The sequence below is a fragment of the Azolla caroliniana genome, unplaced genomic scaffold (assembly GCF_043228905.1).
Source record: "Azolla caroliniana isolate FFs.n. ecotype wild unplaced genomic scaffold, voAzoCaro1.0.p SCAF_6, whole genome shotgun sequence".
Lineage (NCBI taxonomy): Eukaryota > Viridiplantae > Streptophyta > Polypodiopsida > Salviniales > Salviniaceae > Azolla > Azolla caroliniana.
In genome coordinates, this window is record NW_028230441.1 from 1,675,507 (window position 1) to 1,697,913 (window position 22,407).

Below are 22,407 nucleotides of genomic sequence, written 5' to 3' on the forward strand. Positions count from 1 at the left end.
CATGTAGTAATCTCTGATTTTCTCTCTTGTGATTCATTTTTAGTTTATATCCAACATTTCAAGCAAATGTAGGAATCCATGGGTATCACTTTGATTCAGGCTAACATATAATAAGTTTTCCAACCAACTTGATGCTTAGACTTAAAAGCATAAACTAGATTTATTTGAGGCAGGTTCATTAATAACTGATATACTACGCTTTTCACACATAGGGTATTAGTCAGGTTGGACAGTTTGCATTTATGTCATTTTTGTTTTATCCACATTCATAATTAGTCCACTACTTTGGCGAAATGCTTTTAATTGCTCCAAGTAAACGTTGAATATCATCAACATTATATGAAAAGGGAACCACATCATCCGCATTTAAAAGCAATAAGATAACATGTAAGTTTTGGAGCATCTATTTCTTCTTCTCTTGCAACTTTATTCACCACTTCTTCCAATTTTGGTGATAGTGGACATTCTTACTAACCCCATGTTACTTAAAAAAATATTCTGAGAATTCATCATCAGCTTCTAGTTGGCATCTAGCTTGCTCATACAATTGTACAATGGCGATTAAATACTCTAATGGCATGCTTATTCCTACCATTTGATTCCAAACCTCAATGCTTGGTATACTGTCAAAAGCTTATTTGAAATAAAAAAACAATAATAGAGTGTGTGTTTTGGTCTAAAACCAACTTGCCAAATGCTTTTTTGTTTCTAATTTCAACCCATGCACTTATCCTTTGCTCCATGATAGTGCTATATAGTTTAGTAGTAATTAAGCTCGCCATGATAGTTGATAATTTGATACTTGATTCTAATCTCTTGATTTGGAAATTGGCTTAATCCCACTGATAAGCTAATCATTCGGCAAACCTTGTTTAATTGCTTGATCTATATAGTCAACATATAATAATTATGTGGCATTGTCCATTTTAAGAGCTCAATTCACTTGTAATGAGAGTCATATTTTTATTCCCCCCCCCCAAAAAAAAAAAAAAAACTCCTTCCATTAGTTATAAAATTTTACAAGATTATGTACAAATCCCTGTAGGGACAGGATAGTTCCATCCATAGTACGTAAAATTCGTGTTCGTCAGGCTTATCATTCGTTTTCCTACGTTGGAAACGAACACGAATGATATTAAAAAGTTCGTGTGTTTTTTTTTTTCATTTTTTTTCATTTTTTTTTTCGTTTTTTCCCTCTTTTTCCCTCTTCTTCTCTGGACGTAACGTTACGCTCTCCTCTCCTCTCCTACCTAGCCTCCAACGATCTACACAGTGCACACTGCTTACCAAGTTTCAACGACTCACGACATTCAGGTATGATTAGAATTTAGGTTTAATAATCGCTATTAGGGTTTAAATTTCCAAAACGAAATTTCAGAAATTTCAGCCATGAAATTTCAGAAATTTCAGCCATGAAATTTCAGAAATTTCAGCCATGAAATTTCAGAGATTTCAGCCATGAAATTTCAGAGATTTCAGCCATGAAATTTCAGAGATTTCATGTCTGAAATTTCCAAAATGAAATGTCTGAAATTTCATGTCTGATCATCTCTGAAATTTCATGCCTGAAATTTCTGAAATTTCAAGCATGAAATTTAAGAGATGATTAGACATGAAATTTCAAGTTCCATTTGCAAAGGATGCTAATCGATTAAGCACACCAATCAAATGGTGGGAAACTTTTGGGGCAAGCACTCCCAATTTGACGAAACTTGCAATTAGAATATTATCTCAAGGTACAAGTGCATTGTCTTGTGAAAGGAATTGGAGTACATTTTCATTAATACATACTAAAAGGAGAAATAGATTGAGTTCAAATCATGTGCAAAAATTGGTTTTTTTGCACACAAATCTTCGTATTCTTAAGAAGATTAAAGAAAGATGTTTCAATCCTATTGAGATTACTATTGAAATGATTGAGAAAGAAAATGATGAAGAACGGTTATTAGTGTTGCAAAGTGAACAAGAAGCACAACAAGTTGATGAAAATGAGAGCCTCACCAATGTGATGGCTTATATTGATGATAATGCACAAGATGAGGATGAGGATGATGATTTTGATGATGATGATATCACCTTGAATGAAGATTAGGAATCTTCGTTTTGATTAACACCTCATTGAGATTTTTTTTGAAGAGTAGGATTTTGGATAGTTGTTATTAGAGTTTACGAAAAAATGCATATTATTATTAAGAAGGTAATGTGTTTTTTTTTTGCAATTTTTAAATTTTTTTTTACCTTGAAAAAATATTTATCTTATAGTAAATAGTTTAACCAAAAGTATGGTATTTATCATTCTTTGAGGGTGTTTACCCTTCTCGAATGATTGAATCATTCTCGAGCACGAATGCACGAATGGTTCGCATGGTTCATACTATGGTTCCATCTTATGTGGATGCCCACTGACTCAAGAAAGGGAGAGGACGACCATTGTTGGATGAAGGCTATTCGTATTTGTCATATTTTTTGTTCCTTTATTAACATTCTCAATATTAATGTATGAATTACAAGGCGTTTCAATATTAATGTATGAATTACAAGCCACTCTATCATTCCTATATGGCTTTTGCAATCTCTAACATCGCTTCATTCTTTAATCAAGTTTGTGAAGTTAACAATATTTTAAGAATCCTTCCACAATCCTCATAGTACAATCCTTTGAGTCACATAATAAATAACCAGCTACTATGTTTTCTTCCTAGATCTCCATATTTTGTTATTTTCCTACTATAGAATTAAAATCATGGATAATCAACACTTTACCAAACTTCTTAAAGAAAGTATGTATTGAATTAAGTTTGTGAAAAGATTGTCATGTTCCAAGGAAATTCTACTATAATGGTTTAACTCTTTATAATGAATTTTGCTTATGGCTACGTAGAACTTGTCTTCCCCAAAGTAATCGTCATATTTAGATACTTTTATTTAATTATCTAAGATCTCATGTAAATATTTATTGTACATGCATATTCAATATTCCCTTTTGACTAAGGCCATATTAATTTTTTGAAGTAGTCATCTATCTTAAGTTTGTGTTTTGCCTCACGCTTCCGAGTTTTAGTGAAAAATATAATATTAATACCTTGACCTATATCACTTAGTCGAGATCCTCTAAAATTCCAAAACAAGATTTCCTGAAGTATGTGTAGTTTCATAAGTCATCATCATTTGCTACACGTTTTGAATTATTTTCCTAAATGCATATGCTTGTGTAGACCATGCTACTTTAGCTGCCGCGTTGTCATTCCTATTCCCAGCCCATAGAAAACCCCGAGTACATGTTTTAACAATACGAATAGCATGCTTGTCAAACATCCACACTGAGACCATATGCCATAGCGTAGACAATAGCACATGGTTAGCTACTATGGTCCTACCAGCTAATGATAAATTCATCCCTGACCAGATGGAGATTTTGTAGCAACTTTTACTTTGAATTTGTTTCGACTGTATTCTTTTGTCGATATCTACACCAATCCACATTCCCAGATATCTAGTGCCTTCCCCTTTTGCAATCCATCTGAATTTAGCATTTGGTTTCCATACCGGCTCTACCTCCGAACTAATCCAGAAACCCTTGGACTTATTCCAATTGATGGAGGCCTCTGATGCTTTGCAAAAGAGATCAATAGCGATCTGGGCCCTCTCAAGATTTGTTTCATTACCTTGGAAATATAGCATCGTATCGTCCGTGAACACCGAGTCGAGCAAGGACTTCCTTTTTTTAGGGCTTGAAAGACCATGTAAAGTTGTTGCTTGACTATTCAAAAAGGTAGACATTGCTTCAGTAATAAAGAGGAATAGAAAGGGGGCGAGAGGACAACCTTGCCTGATGGATCTAGTTAGAGAGATTCTAGCTCCTTTCTTCCTTGGAATCAACACCTTGAACCATTCCTATATAAGGCTTGAGTAGCACATCTCCATTCCCACGGTAGCTCAATCACCTTCATCACTTCTTCATGGAAATACCATTGCACTCGATCATAGGCGATCTCGAAGTCAAGCATCAGATAGGCTAAGTTTTGCTTGGTCTCCCTCGCCGTCGCAACAACCTCCTTAAACAAAATCATGTTGTCCATAATAGAACGATGCTCCATGAAACCGATTTGATTGGTCTGGATGATATCTCCTAGAAAGGGCTTTACTCTCTACACTAGTATGTTAGCAATTTTTTTATAAATGAGATTTTAAATTGTGATGGGCCTCCACTGTCTAATCTCGTACGACACATTCTCCGACTTAGGAATCAGGTATATCAATCCTTCATTGAAGCTACTCGGCATCCTTCCCGTTCTCCACATCTCTTGTAATCTAGTTTCCAAACTGGGAAAAATTTGCTCCCAAAATTCCTCAAAGAAGACTTTGGGAAGGTCGTCAACTCCAAGGCAAGCCCTATTGTGAATCATGTCTAGCCCCGCCACAATCTCTTCCTTCTCTATGGTCTTTGACAACTGTGTTTTGGCTACCTCTCCAATCCTGGTCTTCAAGCATCAAGTTAATTGGTGGGGCTTCTGTGAACGTTGGAGCTAAAAGGTCTTTGTAATACTTAGTTTCCATTTGCAAGATTTCATCTTGGTCAGTTGCCAACGAATCATCCTCCCGCTTGAGACTTAGAATATGCTTTCCCCTTAGTTTCGAAGCCTTGGTAAGAAAAAACTCCATGTTAACTTTATCTCCATTGACAACCCACTATGTTGCCGACTTTCTGAAGGGGAATTGCTCACGTTGTTTCCTAATCTCTAGCATTACCTTTGTGGCTTCCTGCAGTCTATCTTTCGCTCAAGAACAATGTGGATCCACTTGTGTAAGCTTTTGAGCTCGGATGACTGCCTTCCTCAGGCGTTGCAACTGGTATTGACACCTTACCAGCTCCTCTCTAGCCGCTTTTTGAAGAACATGTGAAGAATTAATAATCTTTTCCTCCATTACCTATATCGAATCGTCGGATGATGGAGATGTCGCATAGATGCATAGATAGACACATGTGTGATATTCGTGATATTCGTAACATTCGAGAATACGAAATTGTCCCAAGAATATTATAAAACCATTCGTTTTGCAAAATAAATATATAAAAATTAATTAATTAATTTTTTATTTAAATAAATTTATTTCACTAAAAAAAGAACAATTATTCATTAATAGATTGTAGTGTCCGCCTTCATGAAACTTATTTTAATTAACTAATTAATTAATTAATTTTTAAAACATAAATATGATTACTGTGAACTTTCAAGTGCTATTTTTAATGTCAAACGAATACTTGACCACCCATTCATATTCGTTTGCATTCGAATGGGAAACCCCACGAATGCGAATATGTCAATCTATGCCCAGATTTTATTCACTACATCCTTAACCTTCTAGATACCAAAAATATTTGGAGGAATCCTCAAATTGCACTCACTCTTCTTCGTATAAATAGGATCAAGAGTCAGGGACACTGGAAGGTGATTGGAGTAGGTAAACCCAGCTAGAATGGATGTGTAGCCGTTCCAATCCTCTATTCTGGGGCTCACATAGATGTGGTCCAATTTAGAGTCGCATCCTTTACTCTCCTTCCAACCAAATCGTGAAAACCTCAAGGAATTCGCCTCAACCACCATACTAGAATACCATGAATCTTTGATTCCAAGCATAGCAATGAAGAAACTCCATGCTCTAAGGTCTTCCCCTTGTAACAAGTTCGAGTGAGTCGGGCCTAGACAATCTTTCGTTCTCTCTGTCATGTTAAAATCTCCTGCCACTATCCAGTTGTCGAAGGAGGGAATTTTGTTTGCCAACGCACTCCAAAATGAGGTTCTCTCACTACTACTATTTGATGCATAGACATCCAACACCCCAAATTTTACATTCCTTCATTCCAAGTGGCAGAACATGACCCTTCCTTCTATCAGTATGCCATGATCTAGAATGGGGATATCAAGCGATTTCCTCACCGAAATACAGACTCCACCTCTCCTCTCTAACACACCGTGAGCTAGATCCCACAATGTGTACCAATCCCCTAGCAACGGGACTTTGAAAAGTTTTGTTCTTTCTCTCCAATGTGATGCTATTGTAAGACCAAAATATCAATCGTTCTACATAAGCCAACAACTTCAAATTCCCTCCTAAAAATTCGCTTCTCGAGTTGATATTGTGACCCACCAAGTCCCTGCACATTCCAAGAACAAATTCTCATTAACTTGGGTTCAAAGGAAGAGCCAAGGGGGATTCTCCCTTGCTTGACAAATATGTCGCCATCATACTCCATATACTTTCCCACTCCATTCTTATTTTCTAGTTTTTTTCCTTCGGTAATTCACCACAATGGAATTGGAACCAACCAGGTTTTAGCACTAGATCGTGCACCCTCCAAAACATCTAGAACAAGTTCCATAAACTCCCCTTGTATCGGGGAGCTCTTCCACAATGTTTGCATTCCCTTAGCCTCGTTTACAGATGTAAGGTACCACATACACATTGTTTCCCTGTTACAAAACGTCTTCAAGGATGAGTCTTCTCCCCTTTCATCTTCCAAATTAGGCTTCAAATCAAAGGAGCATCCCTAAACCCCGTGGTTGTTTTCTCCGAGGGTACCAAACATAGAGGTGGGTGCTGAAACGTGAAGAGATTGGAGGATGTCTATGCGGAATGTGGGTTGTGTGAGGCTCATGTTGAGGGGATTCGGTTGAGTAATACTGTGCTCATCGAATGAAGTAGTAACATATGAGTTCTAAATTATCCTATGTACATTGTCTTAACTAATGGAAGTAGTAATTGTTTTGTGAAAAAATAAATAAATAATGCATATGCTTGCTTTTACGTTCTTGCTCTTTTGATGTAAGAAACTTATACCCTTTAGATACACCTAACTTTTATCCAAAAGGAGAGCTTTGTTGTGTTCATCTAGGATTGTGCAAACAATAACTCGATCAAACACTTTTTTTGACTTGTTTGTCACGATAATTCATTTGTGTGGGAATATAGAGTGTGGGTCAAACATTTGAAAATTTCTTCAAAGTTTGAATAAGAAATTCTGAGACATGACTATTGTTGACTTTAATCATGCTTTGCACCTCAAGAGTGTTATGAGGTCTACCCGCTAGCATTATCAAAATAGGCAAGATAGGTATCATATTTTTCTTCTTGATCACTCAAAGATATTATTGTAATGCAAGAGAGAAATGTCTCATGTTTGAGGTTGAAGAATGATCTAAAATTGATGTAACTAATGCAAATGAAGAAAAGGAATAAAGTGTTTTCTTATTGGAAAATGCATTTGTTTCAAGTTGTTCACAAAATATTAAGAACTTGTTGATGTCAGTGGATCAAGATATGAACAGATTCGAGGATAGTAAAAACACATCTAACAAAATCCAGATGTACAAAAACTGAATCATAGAGACTAATGACTCCCAACACTTCTTGAAGCTAGATAATGGAGAATTACTTTCTAGTGGAGAAATAATTTATTTGTGTGTATATGCATGAAGTAGTGAACAACCATAGATATCGAGTAGGTTTATGACAAGGTAGTTGTTCTATGCCACATCTTTTAGTTCGGCGTAAAATTTTTAAGACTTATGTATATGTGGCTATTAGACACTTCGATAGCTTTTGTACATGTACCATTTAGTTTGTTGTATGTGATCTTAATTGCCCAAAATTCTTTTGACCAAAGATTGTTGAACAAGAGGTGACATAATAAAGATCATAAGAATACAAGAAAAACTAGAAGATAACACTCTTTAACTAGAACAAGGTAGCTAATTAAAGTACGCCAATTTAAAAGTAAAGGGAGTAGTGTATCCACGTGTACACGATAAAGAAAACATATCAAAACTTCAAATATAGGTGATATGAATTTAGCTAGATTTCATGAAAAAGGTGTGCAAGTACAAATGAACAATATTGGCTACAAAACAAAGGTGTCCAAAAGTAAATATGTAAGATAAGGTGTATGTACATAATAGTTGATGACATGGAAAATATATGATCTAATACCCTCCATACATACATGTGTGGGAGATTAAATCAATATAGCCACCACAAGAATCTTTTGAATTGTGAAAAGTTTATTGCGTGGGAGCCAAGAATCTATGTGGTATTAGAATACAGGGTTGAAAGATTGGATCACAATGAGAGGGGGAAACCATTATTTTGTTGTTGTGGGGCTTTGAAGTATCACAAAAGTAAAGGCTCAAAACAATTGACTTTGTTTATTCCTAAGTTACGAAATCTTTTCTTAATCATAATCCATACTTATGACGTCATGGATTTTTTTGCGGGTACAAATATAATGACAATTACATTAGATGGAAGTTGGACGATTGATTGCAATAAAATAGGATACCACTGAATAGATTTCAAACAATGGAGCTTAGATAAGATCATACAAGAATTGAATATTTGAAGAATTTCCATAAAAACCTTGATCTTATTCAAGAGCAAACACATAATGACCCAACAAAAAAACTTTCTTACAACATGCTATTTCAATTCTTCATGACATATACATTTAACACATTTAAATCAATCCTTCCACGTCTTCATATCAATGTTTAATCCATTGTGATTTCTCACACACAGCATAATGTGGCAACCTTTTCAATTCAAATGTTTACAATGTGTCTAATATATGCATGGTACAAATTGGTGTGCTATACATTTGACCACGAGTACAAACATTGTCTTATATTCTAGCAACAATCAATCTTGTTATTTTCTTCTTCCTTCTTTGGTGTCGTGTCAACTTTCACTATAAGAAATCGGTGTACAAATCTAAATCGTGTCTCATATTTATGTGATTATTGTTCTCCAATGTTGAAAGACTCATTCTACCTTTAAAATAATAAAAAATTCAAGAGACGTGCATATCATTATGGTCAACCATTTAAAAACAGCAACCGGAAATAAACAAATGTAACAATAGTCGATGCTTCGCTTATGAAATTCAATTATTGCTATAAATAAATCATGTATTCATGATTGCCACCTTGAACCACCGTGATAATTTGAGATAATTCACAATGTCTTTGAAGTTGGACCATTACAAGCATAAGTATAACCACGTTTAACAAGAACCATGAGTCAAAATCAAATGTGTGATATACCTAACCATGATCAATGAAGAAGAGGTATAATGAGACCAAAGCATCCTTTTCATGAAATAAACATCATCTCTAGCCTTCATGAACTAGTGTAGTGTCATATATTTGTTGAGTTTAACCTAAGTGGACGGCAAGACTTGATGGGACATATGGTGTGAACAAAATAAAATTTTCAAATCATTTGAGTACATTCAATTAATAGTAGCCTTAGATCAAAAGTAATATATTGTGGATTCCGCACATTTTGTGACGTGACCTTGAACCAATGTGCAAGAACACAATCTAATGAGAGATATTACCTGATTATTTAAGATTATTCACCACCTAGTATGTACAATAATGGTTCCAATTACAGTTGAGGTTAGTTTCTTAGCTCAAAATAATCATACCAAACATGCATGCACATTGTGGGGTACTTGATGTGCAAATTACTAGAAATATTAGGATAAATAATAATAAGGCAAAGGGTTTAGTCATTACATGTTGCTTGATGGCTATTAGATTGCCATGTAATGAATCTATTGTATAGATCATACCAATAATGATTAAGGCCTATTATTTAACTGGGTCCAATTCTACATTTGAGGTCCATATTTCGAGAACTCATTTATATTGCTAGACTTGTTGCTAGGTATGACAAGAGTTTTGGCATGGAGTGACCCTCCAATGTCATCAATCATTTAACTTGCAAATCCTTATTGCAGGAAAATTATTTGCTCGTCGTTCCCTTTGTAAAGCTTCTAAGTATTTGTAGTAGTGAATATCCTTAAAAAAAATTGTTCATAATCTTTGCATGTCATAAAATAAATAGGAACCCTTACATATTCCATAATCGAGTTATGTAGTTTGAACTCGACATCCATGCCTAATAGTGAACCTTAGTATTGGCTGAGGGCTCTATAGACTTCATCTTTATTCAAAGAGTAAGACATGCAACTTGAACCACAAATTGAATGAACTATAGCACATCATATATAGGGACCAATGTGTAGCAAAGTAGCATATGTGCAACAAAGCTTTAAAAGCTTGGCGCCATTCTTTCAAAATTTCATTTTTTTAAAGGATTGCTTTCGGTTGTCTAATTTTTTATTGACTTGAACTTTCAACCTACTTCTACTTTTTAATAGTTAGATCTACACTTGAGGGTTTGGGGTAACCCAATATAGCATAAGCTTGTAAAATAGCATTTAATCCATATGTATCTATATCACTTACATGTATACTATACATATTATTAACATAGATGCTCTACATGACTTATCTATTATGGTGTCTTACCCGATTTGGAAAGACCTTAGGGCAAAAGACCTTACCCAATTTGGAAATTGGAAGATCAAATGGTCATTCAAAAATTCATGTTCTTAAAAGGCATAGATTAAGCAACTCAACCTTGAGTAGAGATATTGTGTTATTTCTTTGAAAATATTGGTATCTACGATGGTGAACTAAGGATTGATGTGTTGTCTCAAGGTGCACATCTTTGGATCAGTGGAGTTTTGTGTCAATACCAATATTGTTCGTTGAGTGGTTTGGGTCACATTATACCTTTTGGGTGGTGAACCTGGTGATGGTGGTTGTCACTTGCTCCAAAGCCATTAGCCTCGATAAACCGAATCCAACTCAACTCTCCTAGCAATTCTAATCTTACTACAAAGTCGCCAATACATTAATGGGTTTAAGTTGTGATACTTATGCTAGTGAACACTCACCAAAGAGTTGCACACATGAGCAAAAATCATGCGTCTAGTAGTAAAGGTATAAGCTACACCACATACAATGGGGTTTAGATAAATAAAATTTAGCCCTAATCACTCATCTTACAAAGAGATGAGAGACAGAGAAAAAGCAAGAGCTTTAGCCTAGATTTTAAGACGAGCCTTTTTTGTTTTTAAACTAAAGATTGAGAAGACAAGTTTGAAAAAGTGAATTTTATAGCTTTTTACAAAGGGCTTGTTTGGTTTCACATTAAGGTGGCCTTTGACAAAAGCTCTAGAGCAACTTAACTCTAGTCCCCATTTTCTTGTTTTTACATTGGCCTTTGGTGCCTTTGTCGATGTTGATGTCTTTGTAGGATGTGTGTTGTACAACAAGGGCTTAACAATTGATGACATCATGATGCTACCTGAACAACTAACACGTGTGAACAAGTTCAGAGAAGTATTAAGGATCTATGAGAGAAAAGGCTCAAAGGGTTAGTAAGATGTGGTTGGATATGTCCTCACATTTTTACAAAGTATTGGGGGCTAGCATTTGCAACTTAATATTCAGTCCCCATCTTGCTAGTTCATCCTTAGTGTGCCTCTAGTAATCTATCGTCAATGTTCACATGCTTCGTAACATCACCTAATAGCCCCAATAGATATTTCAATCCCCATCTCTTGAACCATTTCATAATGTCAAACACCTAGGTAGACGAGAGGATTTTGCCCTAATTAGTTTTTTGTGCCTTGCATCCTATGCTCCAAGCAAGTTTTGGCAATCTATAATTAGACATATTCATGACTTTGTGATATACTTGTATACTTTTTGCATTGGCAGTACCTATATGGCCAAGCACGTGTTTCTAATAGCATGACATGATATGATGTTGGGAATTTTACCACCAATTTTCTATTTACGAACATTTTTTTGATTTTCTCAATTTCACTCCATGCACTAAGTGTGATAGTGTCACCCCACACTTTCACTCTATGAAGCAACATTTGGACCGCCATCCAATTGAATACCACCAATATGACTTCTCATCAAAGGTATTGTTTACATTGATTCTTAAACATATAATAACTATTCCAATTTCCAACACACTTGAAGTCTAGAGTGATCACTTACATTCCACATATATGTCAATGGGACAATAATACCAAGATATTTGAAGCTTTTCACCGTATATAACATCATCCCTTGAAGTCTACTTTGTTACATAATTAGTCATAGTGTAACTAAATGATTGACAATGGGGTGTTAAAGCTTGCTTGACCAAGTCCTTGTTTGTGATGATGTTCAACCCGTGAGCTAACCAAATGTTGCATGATAATGTTATTTAACTTGGTCATATGCAAGCTAACCATGATAATTCCATAGTTGGATAACAAAATTTTATCGCCTTCTTTAATGATTGGTTTAATCCAATTCACGAGCCAATCTAAATCCTTGCTTGATAACTTGATATATGATAATTATTAGGGAAAAGTACTAGGATACCCCAGGAAGTTCGTCTATTTACTAGAATGCCCCTGGAAGTTCCAAATTTACCAAACTACCCCTATGTCCAAAAAATTACACTTTATAAAGTAATTATACACTCAAATCTTTGGTAAATAGGGCTAGTTCGGGTCCATTTCTTCCATCTTTGGTAAATAGGGTTTGTAGATTTGAGTGTATAATTACTTTATAAAGTGTATTTTTTTGGACATAAGGGTAGTTTGGTAAATTTGGAACTTCTAGGGGCATTCTGGTAAATAGAGGAACTTCCTGGGGTATCCTGGTACTTTTCCCTAATTATTATCCTTTGGCGAGTTTAGTCTTGCCCATTCCAAGACATCACTTGTCATTAAAGTTGCATCCACCACTTTGCCATTAGAAATCATTCTTGTTTCTCTATTAACACCTTCGATAGACACACATGAATTATATGGTGTTTCCATATTCAATGCCATATACATTATCCCATCATGCATACAAAGATTATGTTCACATTGTCCCATCTCTTCATCAGTGAGTTCTCCCATAATATCTTCTTTTTACCCTTTGAATTATCTCCATCCCAACTTTGATTGGAGTTTAAACATTTGCGTTTTCTTCCTTTTTTGCATTTGATAATATTATATCTTCTTTCTCCTCGCCATTCTTCAGTATTATATAATGTTACAACATTTTCATTTATATCTTTTATGATAATTGAACATTTTTTATAGGAGCCTTGCATTTTTCATCAAACCAAGTGTTACGGGCATGACCATATAATATCTGTGGTGAGAATGTATCGTAGTATTCTATACACGTGGATAAAGTGTGAGGGTTAAACGGGAGTGTAAAGAAGGGGAGGATTACTTTTAATCCTCAGGGTTGAGACAACCCATTAGGCCAAGTGTGAACTTGCATGGGGGCCTTGGGTCTCGCTATAAATATGAGGCCTAGCTACCCTCATTTCATCATCTCTTGACTACGTGGAAACTCCATTCTTGTGGTGGGTCAACTCTTGTAGCGAGCGTGCCAACACCAGGTACGACTCGACGCCACGACGGTGGTATGGGACGCCGATCGAGGCTCGAGTATGTCTCGATCCCTTCGCTCGGATCGCCACCCGACCACCCCCGATGAGGGTAGCTAGCCCTCATATTTATAGCCAAACCTAAGGCCCTCAAGCAAGTTCACACTTGGCCTAATGGGTTTTCTCAACCTTGAGTATTAAAAGCAATCCTCCCCTTCTTTACACTCTCGTTTAACCCTCACACTTTATCCACGTTGTCGCGGTTATTCGCGCGTACATGTCGACTTGGGCGGGACCACGAGGGTCATGAACTAGGTAGTCGGATGGTGGAGGTCTCGCTCTCAACGAGCCTTGACCCTTTGGTTTTTCGCTCGCGTTAGTTTCCGGTTGAATTGGTTCGGTCTGGTTCCCAGCCGGATTGGTCCAGATCGGTTTCTGGATGGATCGGCTTGGATCGGTAAGACGATTGACCGTGAACAAGAACTCAACTCAAATAGGTGAAAACAAAGAGGATTATACATGAATATATATATGCTACAAATGTTTTACAACGAATCGACTTACAACCCATGAATCTAATGGTTATTACAAAACAATCGACTAAATACAACGAGTTAAGAAATGGGAACTGGCGAAGGCGAGTCAAGTGGGTGGTCAAGACCGCAATGTCCACTGTTGGTCATGCCCTGAAGATTGTGGAGTGTTCCCATGTCACACCATCCTCCCTTCTCGAACTGGCCGCCACACGAAACACTCTCCATCGAGGAGAGGAAGCCAAACCACCAAGTGCTGCCACCGGAATACCGAAGCGTCGTCGTTGTAGAAACCCCAAACCAAAGCCAAACTCTCACACGAAGAAAACCGAAACCCTAAATCTCCCACGAACTCTCACAAGATGAAGAACCAAAATGGAACACTAAACCTCCACTCAAGAAGAAGGAACCAAAACCCACAAGAAGAAGAAGACCTAAAATGAAACCCTAAAACGAAATAGGGTGAAGATGACCAAAGTAGAAACCCTAAGGGAAATAAGAAGAAGAGAAAACTCTCATACCCTAGATCTAAGTGGTATACCCTCCTAACTCAAAATGGGCAACCCCTTTACAAGAGACCCCTCCCTTGTTTTATAGTCCAAGGAGGGAAGGACGTTACAATGTGGGACATATATTCCTCTTTTTCAAAGGAGATAGCTTGCCATGATTTTTGTAGGGGCACGTTAAACATCCTCATGTTCACACTCATTCCTCGATAACTCCCTTTTATTTTATACACATTTTCGAATGTACATGTGCACACGGTGCAGATTGCCAACTTTGCCCGTTCCATCCAGTTTTCTCACCATAGCTGGAAATCTTCACGACAACGTGTATAGAATACTACGGTACATTCTCACCACAATATATTATATGGTCATGCCCGTAACACGAAGCATTCCATAGAAACTTAGCATTCAATGTCAACCTACAAATGAACGATTAATATCCTACCTTCATGTTGACATCCTTCAATTGCTCCCAATTTGTTCACATCTTTACTACGGGAAGGGTTCATTTCATATAGATTAGCCTTTTGATCGCAAGGTTGCCGAATGTTACTTTTTTCCTTTTGTCATGTAATGCATTGGACAATGTGCAAGTTTTTTGTTGCATTGTGCAAGTATAAAGGTTTGTGGTCCAAGTCTAGTGACAATGGGCCAATTATGGATGAGACACCATGGATAAGTCACATTCTTCCACCACTACATAGTCAACTACACTTCCTCCTCCAGAGGTTGGGATTTGTCGTCGGAAAACCATGGTACCATTGAGTATCTTCAAGTTTGTGCAATTATGCTTGAGCGCAAGAAGCCTACCATGATTTGACATTATACAATTTTTTGAGTGATGTACATTGTCATCAATGTTTACATCTTGATAAGTTCTAACTCTAGCACTAAAATCTCCCACAAACTACCACTTTTCCAACCTTGTCATATGTAAAAATGTTAACACACACACCAAACAAAGGATCATCACAATCTAGCTCATATAAACGATAGTACTTGGATGCTTTATGAGGAATCTAACAACATGCCAAATCAAGTTGATCTTTACGAGTGTTACTTCCATACACATATATCTTTTGTGTTCATCACACTTAACATACTCTTATGTAGTTTTCCAAACCCTCAAGATAAACACACACAAATCTTGCTCGCCCAACATTACTTCTAATATGAGGTCATAACGATTTTATGATATAACCATCAATATTAGCAATACCTTTGGCTTCATGCTCCCAAATTTTAGCCAGAAACATAATATCTTTATCATAAGCGATATGACTTAATCTCAACCCCTTATTACGTGGATATCCTCGACATTTCCAAGACATGATTTTCAAACTTGAGGTAGTCCCATAGGTCATCGCTTGCTATGGATTTTGAGTTCCTTTTCGGAATGCACTGTCTTTAGCCTTTGTACTCCTTTGGGTTGGATCTTCAGCTTCAAAGAATGTCGTATCTTTTAGGTAAACACTCCTACGATCTAAAACGATAACACATTTCCTATCATGTAAGAGTCTCCAAACAAAGGCTTTGGTACGATTCTCTCTATTTCTGATGTCTTTCGACCATATACCATAACATCACTCAAAGCAAAGGGAGAGACAAGAGAGAGAGAGAGAAGATATATATATATATATATTAACGTCTTCTAAGGCCAAATTTGGCCCATCAAGATCAGAACAGGGCACACATGAATATACTCCGAGTCAAGGAGACTAGCAATCGGGCGGAGGGCCAAGAGTATCTTTTAGCTGGGGCCGCTACGATCGAAAGACATGGTGTAGGAATGCCAACGGCGGATAATTTGTATGTATATGTCTTTGTTAAATATGCATGTATGTTTCATTGTATATAATGCATATATGTGTGTGCGCATTATTCCTCTTCATTTTTGGTTCATGTTCTCCCCCCCTCCCCTGTTTCTCACTCTTCTCCCCTGTTTCTCTTCCCCTTTCTTTATTGAGGTATACTGACAAACCCTTCTTTTCTCTCTGTCTCTCTATCTGTGTTCCACTCCTCTTTCTCTCCCTGCATCATAGCTATGGCGGCCATCACCACCACAACAGCAGCAGCAGCAACAACAATGAGGATGGATTCTGTCATCGCTTCCTCCCCCATAGACTGCACCATCTCTTTCTCTTCAAGCTTTCTTGTCAAGAAGCTCCCTTGGCTCCGCAACTCTTCTCGCAATCGTCGTCGTTTCAGAAGATGTCTTCAGTACAGTATCATAGCTCTCACTTCTTCACACAGCGAAGACTCAACATCCTCTTCTTCCTCTTCCTCTTCTTCTTTGGCGGCAAAGAACCCTTTCTGGGGTCATGTGGCTAAAATAGCAGCCAGCCAAAAACCAAAGGAAGCAAACGAAGAAGAAGAAGAAGAAGAAGAAGAAGAACAGAGTTTAAGAGAGGAGTGTGGTGTGGTAGGAATCTATGGGGATGAAGAAGCGGGTAGGTTATGTTACCTTTCTCTCCATGCTTTACAACACCGAGGCCAAGAAGGGGCCGGGATTGTAACCTCAGATCAAAATACCCTCCACTCTGAAGTAGGCTTAGGGTTAGTCAGTGAAGTTTTCAACAACAAGAAGCTCGAGAATCTCCCGGGTGCCTCTGCGATTGGGCATGTCCGATACGCCACAGCAGGTTCCTCACTTGTTGAGAATGTCCAACCCTTTGTCTGTAGCTACCGCTTCGGGTCCCTGAGCATTGCCCATAATGGAAATCTTGTCAATTACAAGCACCTCCGCATCCAACTCGAAGAGAGCGGTTCCATCTTTAACACATCGTCTGATACCGAAGTCATTCTCCATCTCATTGCCAAGTCGCATGAGCAGCATCTTCTCTTGAGGATCATGCATGCATGTGAGAAGATTGAGGGGGCCTACTCTCTTGTTTTCCTATCAGAAGATAAGCTCATAGCTGTGCGTGACCCTTACGGGTTCCGCCCCCTCGTGATCGGGAGACGGAGCAATGGTGCCATTGTGTTTGCATCAGAGACATGCGCGCTTGACCTAATCGAGGCGGAGTATATTCGAGAAGTGCACCCTGGTGAGATTGTTGTGGTAGATAAGGAAGGCATGACCTCTTCCTACCTCCTTGCCAGGCGCCAGAGACAGGCCTGCATATTTGAGCACATCTATTTCTCCATGCCAAACTCGATCGTGTTTGGCCGCTCGGTTTACCAGTCCCGTTACACATTCGGACAAATCTTGGCTGAGGTGTCGCCAGTCGAGTGTGATGTTGTCATTGCAGTGCCCGATTCAGGTGTCGTCGCGGCCCTCGGTTATGCAGCGAAAATTGGTGTCCCCTTCCAACAAGGCTTGATAAGGTCTCATTATGTGGGGCGAACGTTCATTGAGCCATCTCAAAAGATTCGTGACTTTGGGGTGAAGCTCAAGCTCTCCCCAGTACAAGCAGTTCTCGAGGGCAAGAGAGTTGTGGTTGTCGATGATTCCATAGTCCGAGGCACCACGTCATCGAAAATTGTCAGGTTGCTTAAAGAGGTGGGTGCCACCGAGGTTCATATGAGGATAGCGAGCCCCCCTATCATAGGGTCATGTTATTACGGTGTTGATACGCCGAGCACAGAAGAGCTGATATCATTCAAGAAAAATGTGGAAGAAACAAGGAAGTTTATTGGGGCAGATTCTCTGGCATTTCTTCCTCTGGAAAGATTGAGGGGGATGATGGGTGAAGAAGCCCCGACATTTTGTGATGCATGCTTTTCGGGTTCATATGCAGTACCGCCCACCGATCTTTTGAAAGAGAAAGGTCTCAATATCCCAGATGTGCTCATTGATGACCTCGATGTTGTTGTCGATACACGATTTGTTAGGGCTCCATGGGAGCAAACAGCAGGGGATAGAGAGGCTCCATGGGAGCAAACATCAGGGGATAGAGAAATCGCTGGAATTTCCTAGTTCTCACATTCTAGGAATCTTTCTATGGGTCAGTTTTAGTTGCTTTTACTTGTTTGGGGAACCTAACTCAGCTCTTATGAGAAGTTGTATTCTTGGAGAGTGCAATAGCTCTTCTGAGAAGTTTTACCAATCAAATAGAAATCATATAGTGTGCTCCTTTTATTTCAAAATAGTGTCTGCATCGAAATGCAATGCTAGTTCTGATCAATGAACAATGTATCAAAACGGATTATCATGTTAGGTTTTATGATTTGATTGTTCGGCAAATTGTTTCTTCTATGTGAAAGCAAGGATTGTGCTTGCAATATAATGTATATAACAAATGCTCAAACAACAAGAGATCATAAATGTTCGTACTTGCTTTCGGGTGCTTGATTATGTTAATGTCGTGTATATGCAATAATGTTCGTCCTTGGTCATTTTCTTTATTGCAAATTTCAGGAGGAACTTGTGTTGAGTCTATGATGTTACACTGAAAGGATCAAACATTCTATTTTTTGAATGCCAAGCATTGCTTGTGTTTGCATTAAAAGGAAACCAGTTAGTTCCATCTCGGTATCAAATAGTTTAGTTCTCTGTGAAATACTGCCATTCTAAGCTTGACCTTGCACAGATTGAATGAATGGTGAGTTTTGGCTATGAAATACATGCCACTCCAATTTTCAAAGTTAATAGAGAACCTTGTTATGAGTCTTATGTAACAGGTAGTAATCAAAGATATAAAAGCTTGGTCATGTTCTTTATGAGAAAAGGGTCAATGATATGATATAAGTTTGTTAACCAAATATACAAAACATTGTATACATGATCTATGCAACTAAAACATCTTGTATACATCTCTATAACAAGGCATTCATATCTTCTTTCAAATACTACCCAAGGTTTAGCTTGTTGTTTAGGTCATGACTCGATTCGTCTTTACCTTCTTTGGACCAAGAATTCTCCTTGCCTAAATAGTGTGTTATCATTGCTTGCTTGGGAAAAGAAAGTGATTGTCCTCTCATAAGCCCCATGTCACCCACAGCTTAGTTGTTACATAACCGTTATGTTTAGGTACTTAATCTATTTATAACTTTACCCTCTCTACTGGATTTTATATATCTCTCACTAGATGGCCAACAAAAATCAACCATATAACTATGAAATGACAATAACCAACAGTCTAGAGGTTCCCCCACCCCTTTTATTCACATGACCCTAATCCTCTCTCACCCTTTACCTCCCTTTCCCCTATTCTACGATAGCCATCAAACCCCTTTCCACACTCACACCCATGCGCCGCCCCCTCACCTAATTAGCCTAACCCGCCCCCTTCTTACACTTAGGTCTTTAAACATAGTTGGCTTTCTAAATTGCCATTTATACCAAAGGTCTTCAATTGGACATTAATGATTGGAGCTTCGATCTAAAAAGATGTGAACAAACAACAAGCAAGTGCTTCTTTTGCATTGTTCAAGTAGAAGATAGGACTCATCGCTTCCTATCATGTTCGATTGCTTGTAAGATTTGGTGTTACATTTCTTAGATTTGGGAAGTATCGCGTTATTATTTGACACCAAGATAAAGTTGTTTGTACAATTCACGTAGTTTTTTTTCCAAAAAAAACTCCTTCCATTGGTTATAAAATTTTATAGATGAGAGTGTTATATACAAATCCTTGTAGGATGTGATAGTTTTATCTTATGTGGATGGTCGCTGACTCAAGAAAGGGAGAGGACGACTACTGTTGGATGAAGGCTAGTTGTTGTCTTTCAACTCCATCGGATTCGCTTGTGAGGCCATCGTATTGGCTCTTTAGAGTGGCTACAACTTCACTCCATATCTATGCATTAACATTACTGGGTGTACAATTTGGTTGGAGAAGACCCGTCTACACAATTGTTTCCATACAATCAAAAGTATTATTGGGTTGACTAATTCCAACACAACTTGAGATTTGGCATTAATAGGAGTTGAGTGGATATTGTCGATGGTGGAAAAAAAAACCTCATGTGTTTTTATCACCAAAGTCATCCCCTCCTCTTGACATTCATACTTGTCAACTGGGGCATGCCATGATAACTAACATACATTTCCTCACTTGATTGTGCCATGCACCTGGCATAATTGCAATAGGTGGCCAACCCCCCGCCATATTCAATGGGTCTCTGGGCAATCCCATAGAGCGTGTCAGATTGATTCTATAGCATTTGGGCATGCTACACAATTAGGAGAGCTAAAGGTTCCCATGCTGTTATGCTATAACCGGTAGTGATTTATGCATTAATAGCCATTAGAAGGTGGTAATTCGCCTAGCGTGTTGTTGTTTCTAGATTTTTTGCCAGAACATAGTGATAATTGTATGAGTAACATGATATGTGTGCCATCCTTTATAGCAGCCGGCTCTCGGTCGGTTTTTGAGCGGCTAAAATGTGGTGACCCAATCTAGTCGTGAATTGGAAGGAAGGGATGGCTTGACCCACATAAGGATTGCGCCATGTCAATCGCAAAGGGTCCCAACTGACATTACATAGCTATGTGTTTTCTCCATAACTTACTAGCACCAATGTGGAACTTAGATTTTAGATAGGTAGATCATTTTGGTAGAAATTGACTAGTACCAAGAAAAATTAGAGATAAAAAAGATGGATACAATGTATGTCCATTATACATAACTTTCACATATTTGGGAAAGATTCACACATACTTAATACATTGCCTTATTTGGCAGAGTTCCGCAAAGTTGATCAAATTGTCATTATGAATTATATTTAAAGACAGTTTCTTCCTAGTGACTTGTGATTGATGATGTAGAGAGGGTGCATTGCTATCCATCCATTAAAACATTAAAAATGACAAAATTGTACTATGATCCAAAGCAACAACACCCGTGCCCCCCCAAAAAAAGCACAACAAGGGTTAGCCTTGTCATCTCTATTCTTTTCGTTGTTTGCACGACCTTGTAATAATGCCTCTACTATAATAAGTGGCAATGCATTGTAAAATTTCGGAACAACTTTCAAATGACTTTGCCTTTCAAATTTAGTGTCAACAAATATGGACCAAATTTGATTTTTTTAAATGTTATTCTACCCGTTGCCTTAATGATTCATTAGGTAACAGTAAGTTCACCAATTTTTTCAATGTTATTATCTAATAAAAACTCTAGACAATTTATATGCAAATAGATCATGGTTGGTCCAAAATATCTAGACAAGGTATGTCAGGGTATTATTTCAGCCTTACGACTCTTTAGTTTTCATAAATGAAAACTAAGGCATTGTTGAGAAATGTGAAAAGTAATTATATATAGCCACCAATTGACAACACATTATTTTTACGAGAACTGAAATTGCATTTACATAGCAAACTAGCTAATGATAAATTGTTTTAGTTCTTCCTTATTATGGATATGAACAAATTTGCTTTTTAGAGGAATAAATCTACTTTATTTAAAGGTACACAAGTTGGCATGTAAAGCTACTTTTTTCTGTGTGCTAGTCCAACAAATTCTCCCATGGATGATGATGCTTGTTGATATGTCAATACGCTTTGATCTCTTGCTTTTGGTAATTGGGAACCCATTAGTAGGATTATGTTTTCAATAATTTTAATGGTGAAGCATTAAAATGTGTTCCTTTAGTACTAAATTGATCAAATGTTGGAAGTTAGTTCCACAAAACCTTTGAGAAATGGTAGAGGAACAAATGTTGATAGCTCCATGATATTCAAGAATCTCTATTGGAGCTCTCATTTTGATAAACCTCTAGCTCTCATTTTGATAAACGAAGTGTTAATTTCATTTGTTTTGTGGTCAATTATGTTGTACGTGTTCCGAACTTTCAACATGCAATTGAACGATACAATATTGGTCCTTGCCAAAAATAGATTTCGTAAAGATATATGGAGTGGAGGACATCTATGCTGAATTCGGGTTGTATGAGGCTCACATGGAGAGTATGTGTTTGGGTAATGCTATGCTCATCGAATGATGTGGTGTTTTTGTTGTTTCCTCTACACATATTGTTTTCTTTTGACATGCAAGGTGGCATGTAAGATATGAGTTGTATATTATCCTATGTACATTGCCTTAACTAATGGAAGTAGTTTTTTTTTTTTAAAGAAGAAGAAGATATATGGAGTAATGACAACTATTTACCCC

At 37.5% G+C, this 22,407-nt stretch overlaps 1 pseudogene; it reads left to right on the plus strand.

Moving 5' to 3' along the window:
* The first annotated feature begins 16,356 nt into the window (after nt 1-16,356).
* LOC147862469 (amidophosphoribosyltransferase, chloroplastic pseudogene) lies at nt 16,357-18,436 on the plus strand (annotated as a pseudogene).
* Nucleotides 18,437-22,407: the final 3,971 nt, after the last annotated feature.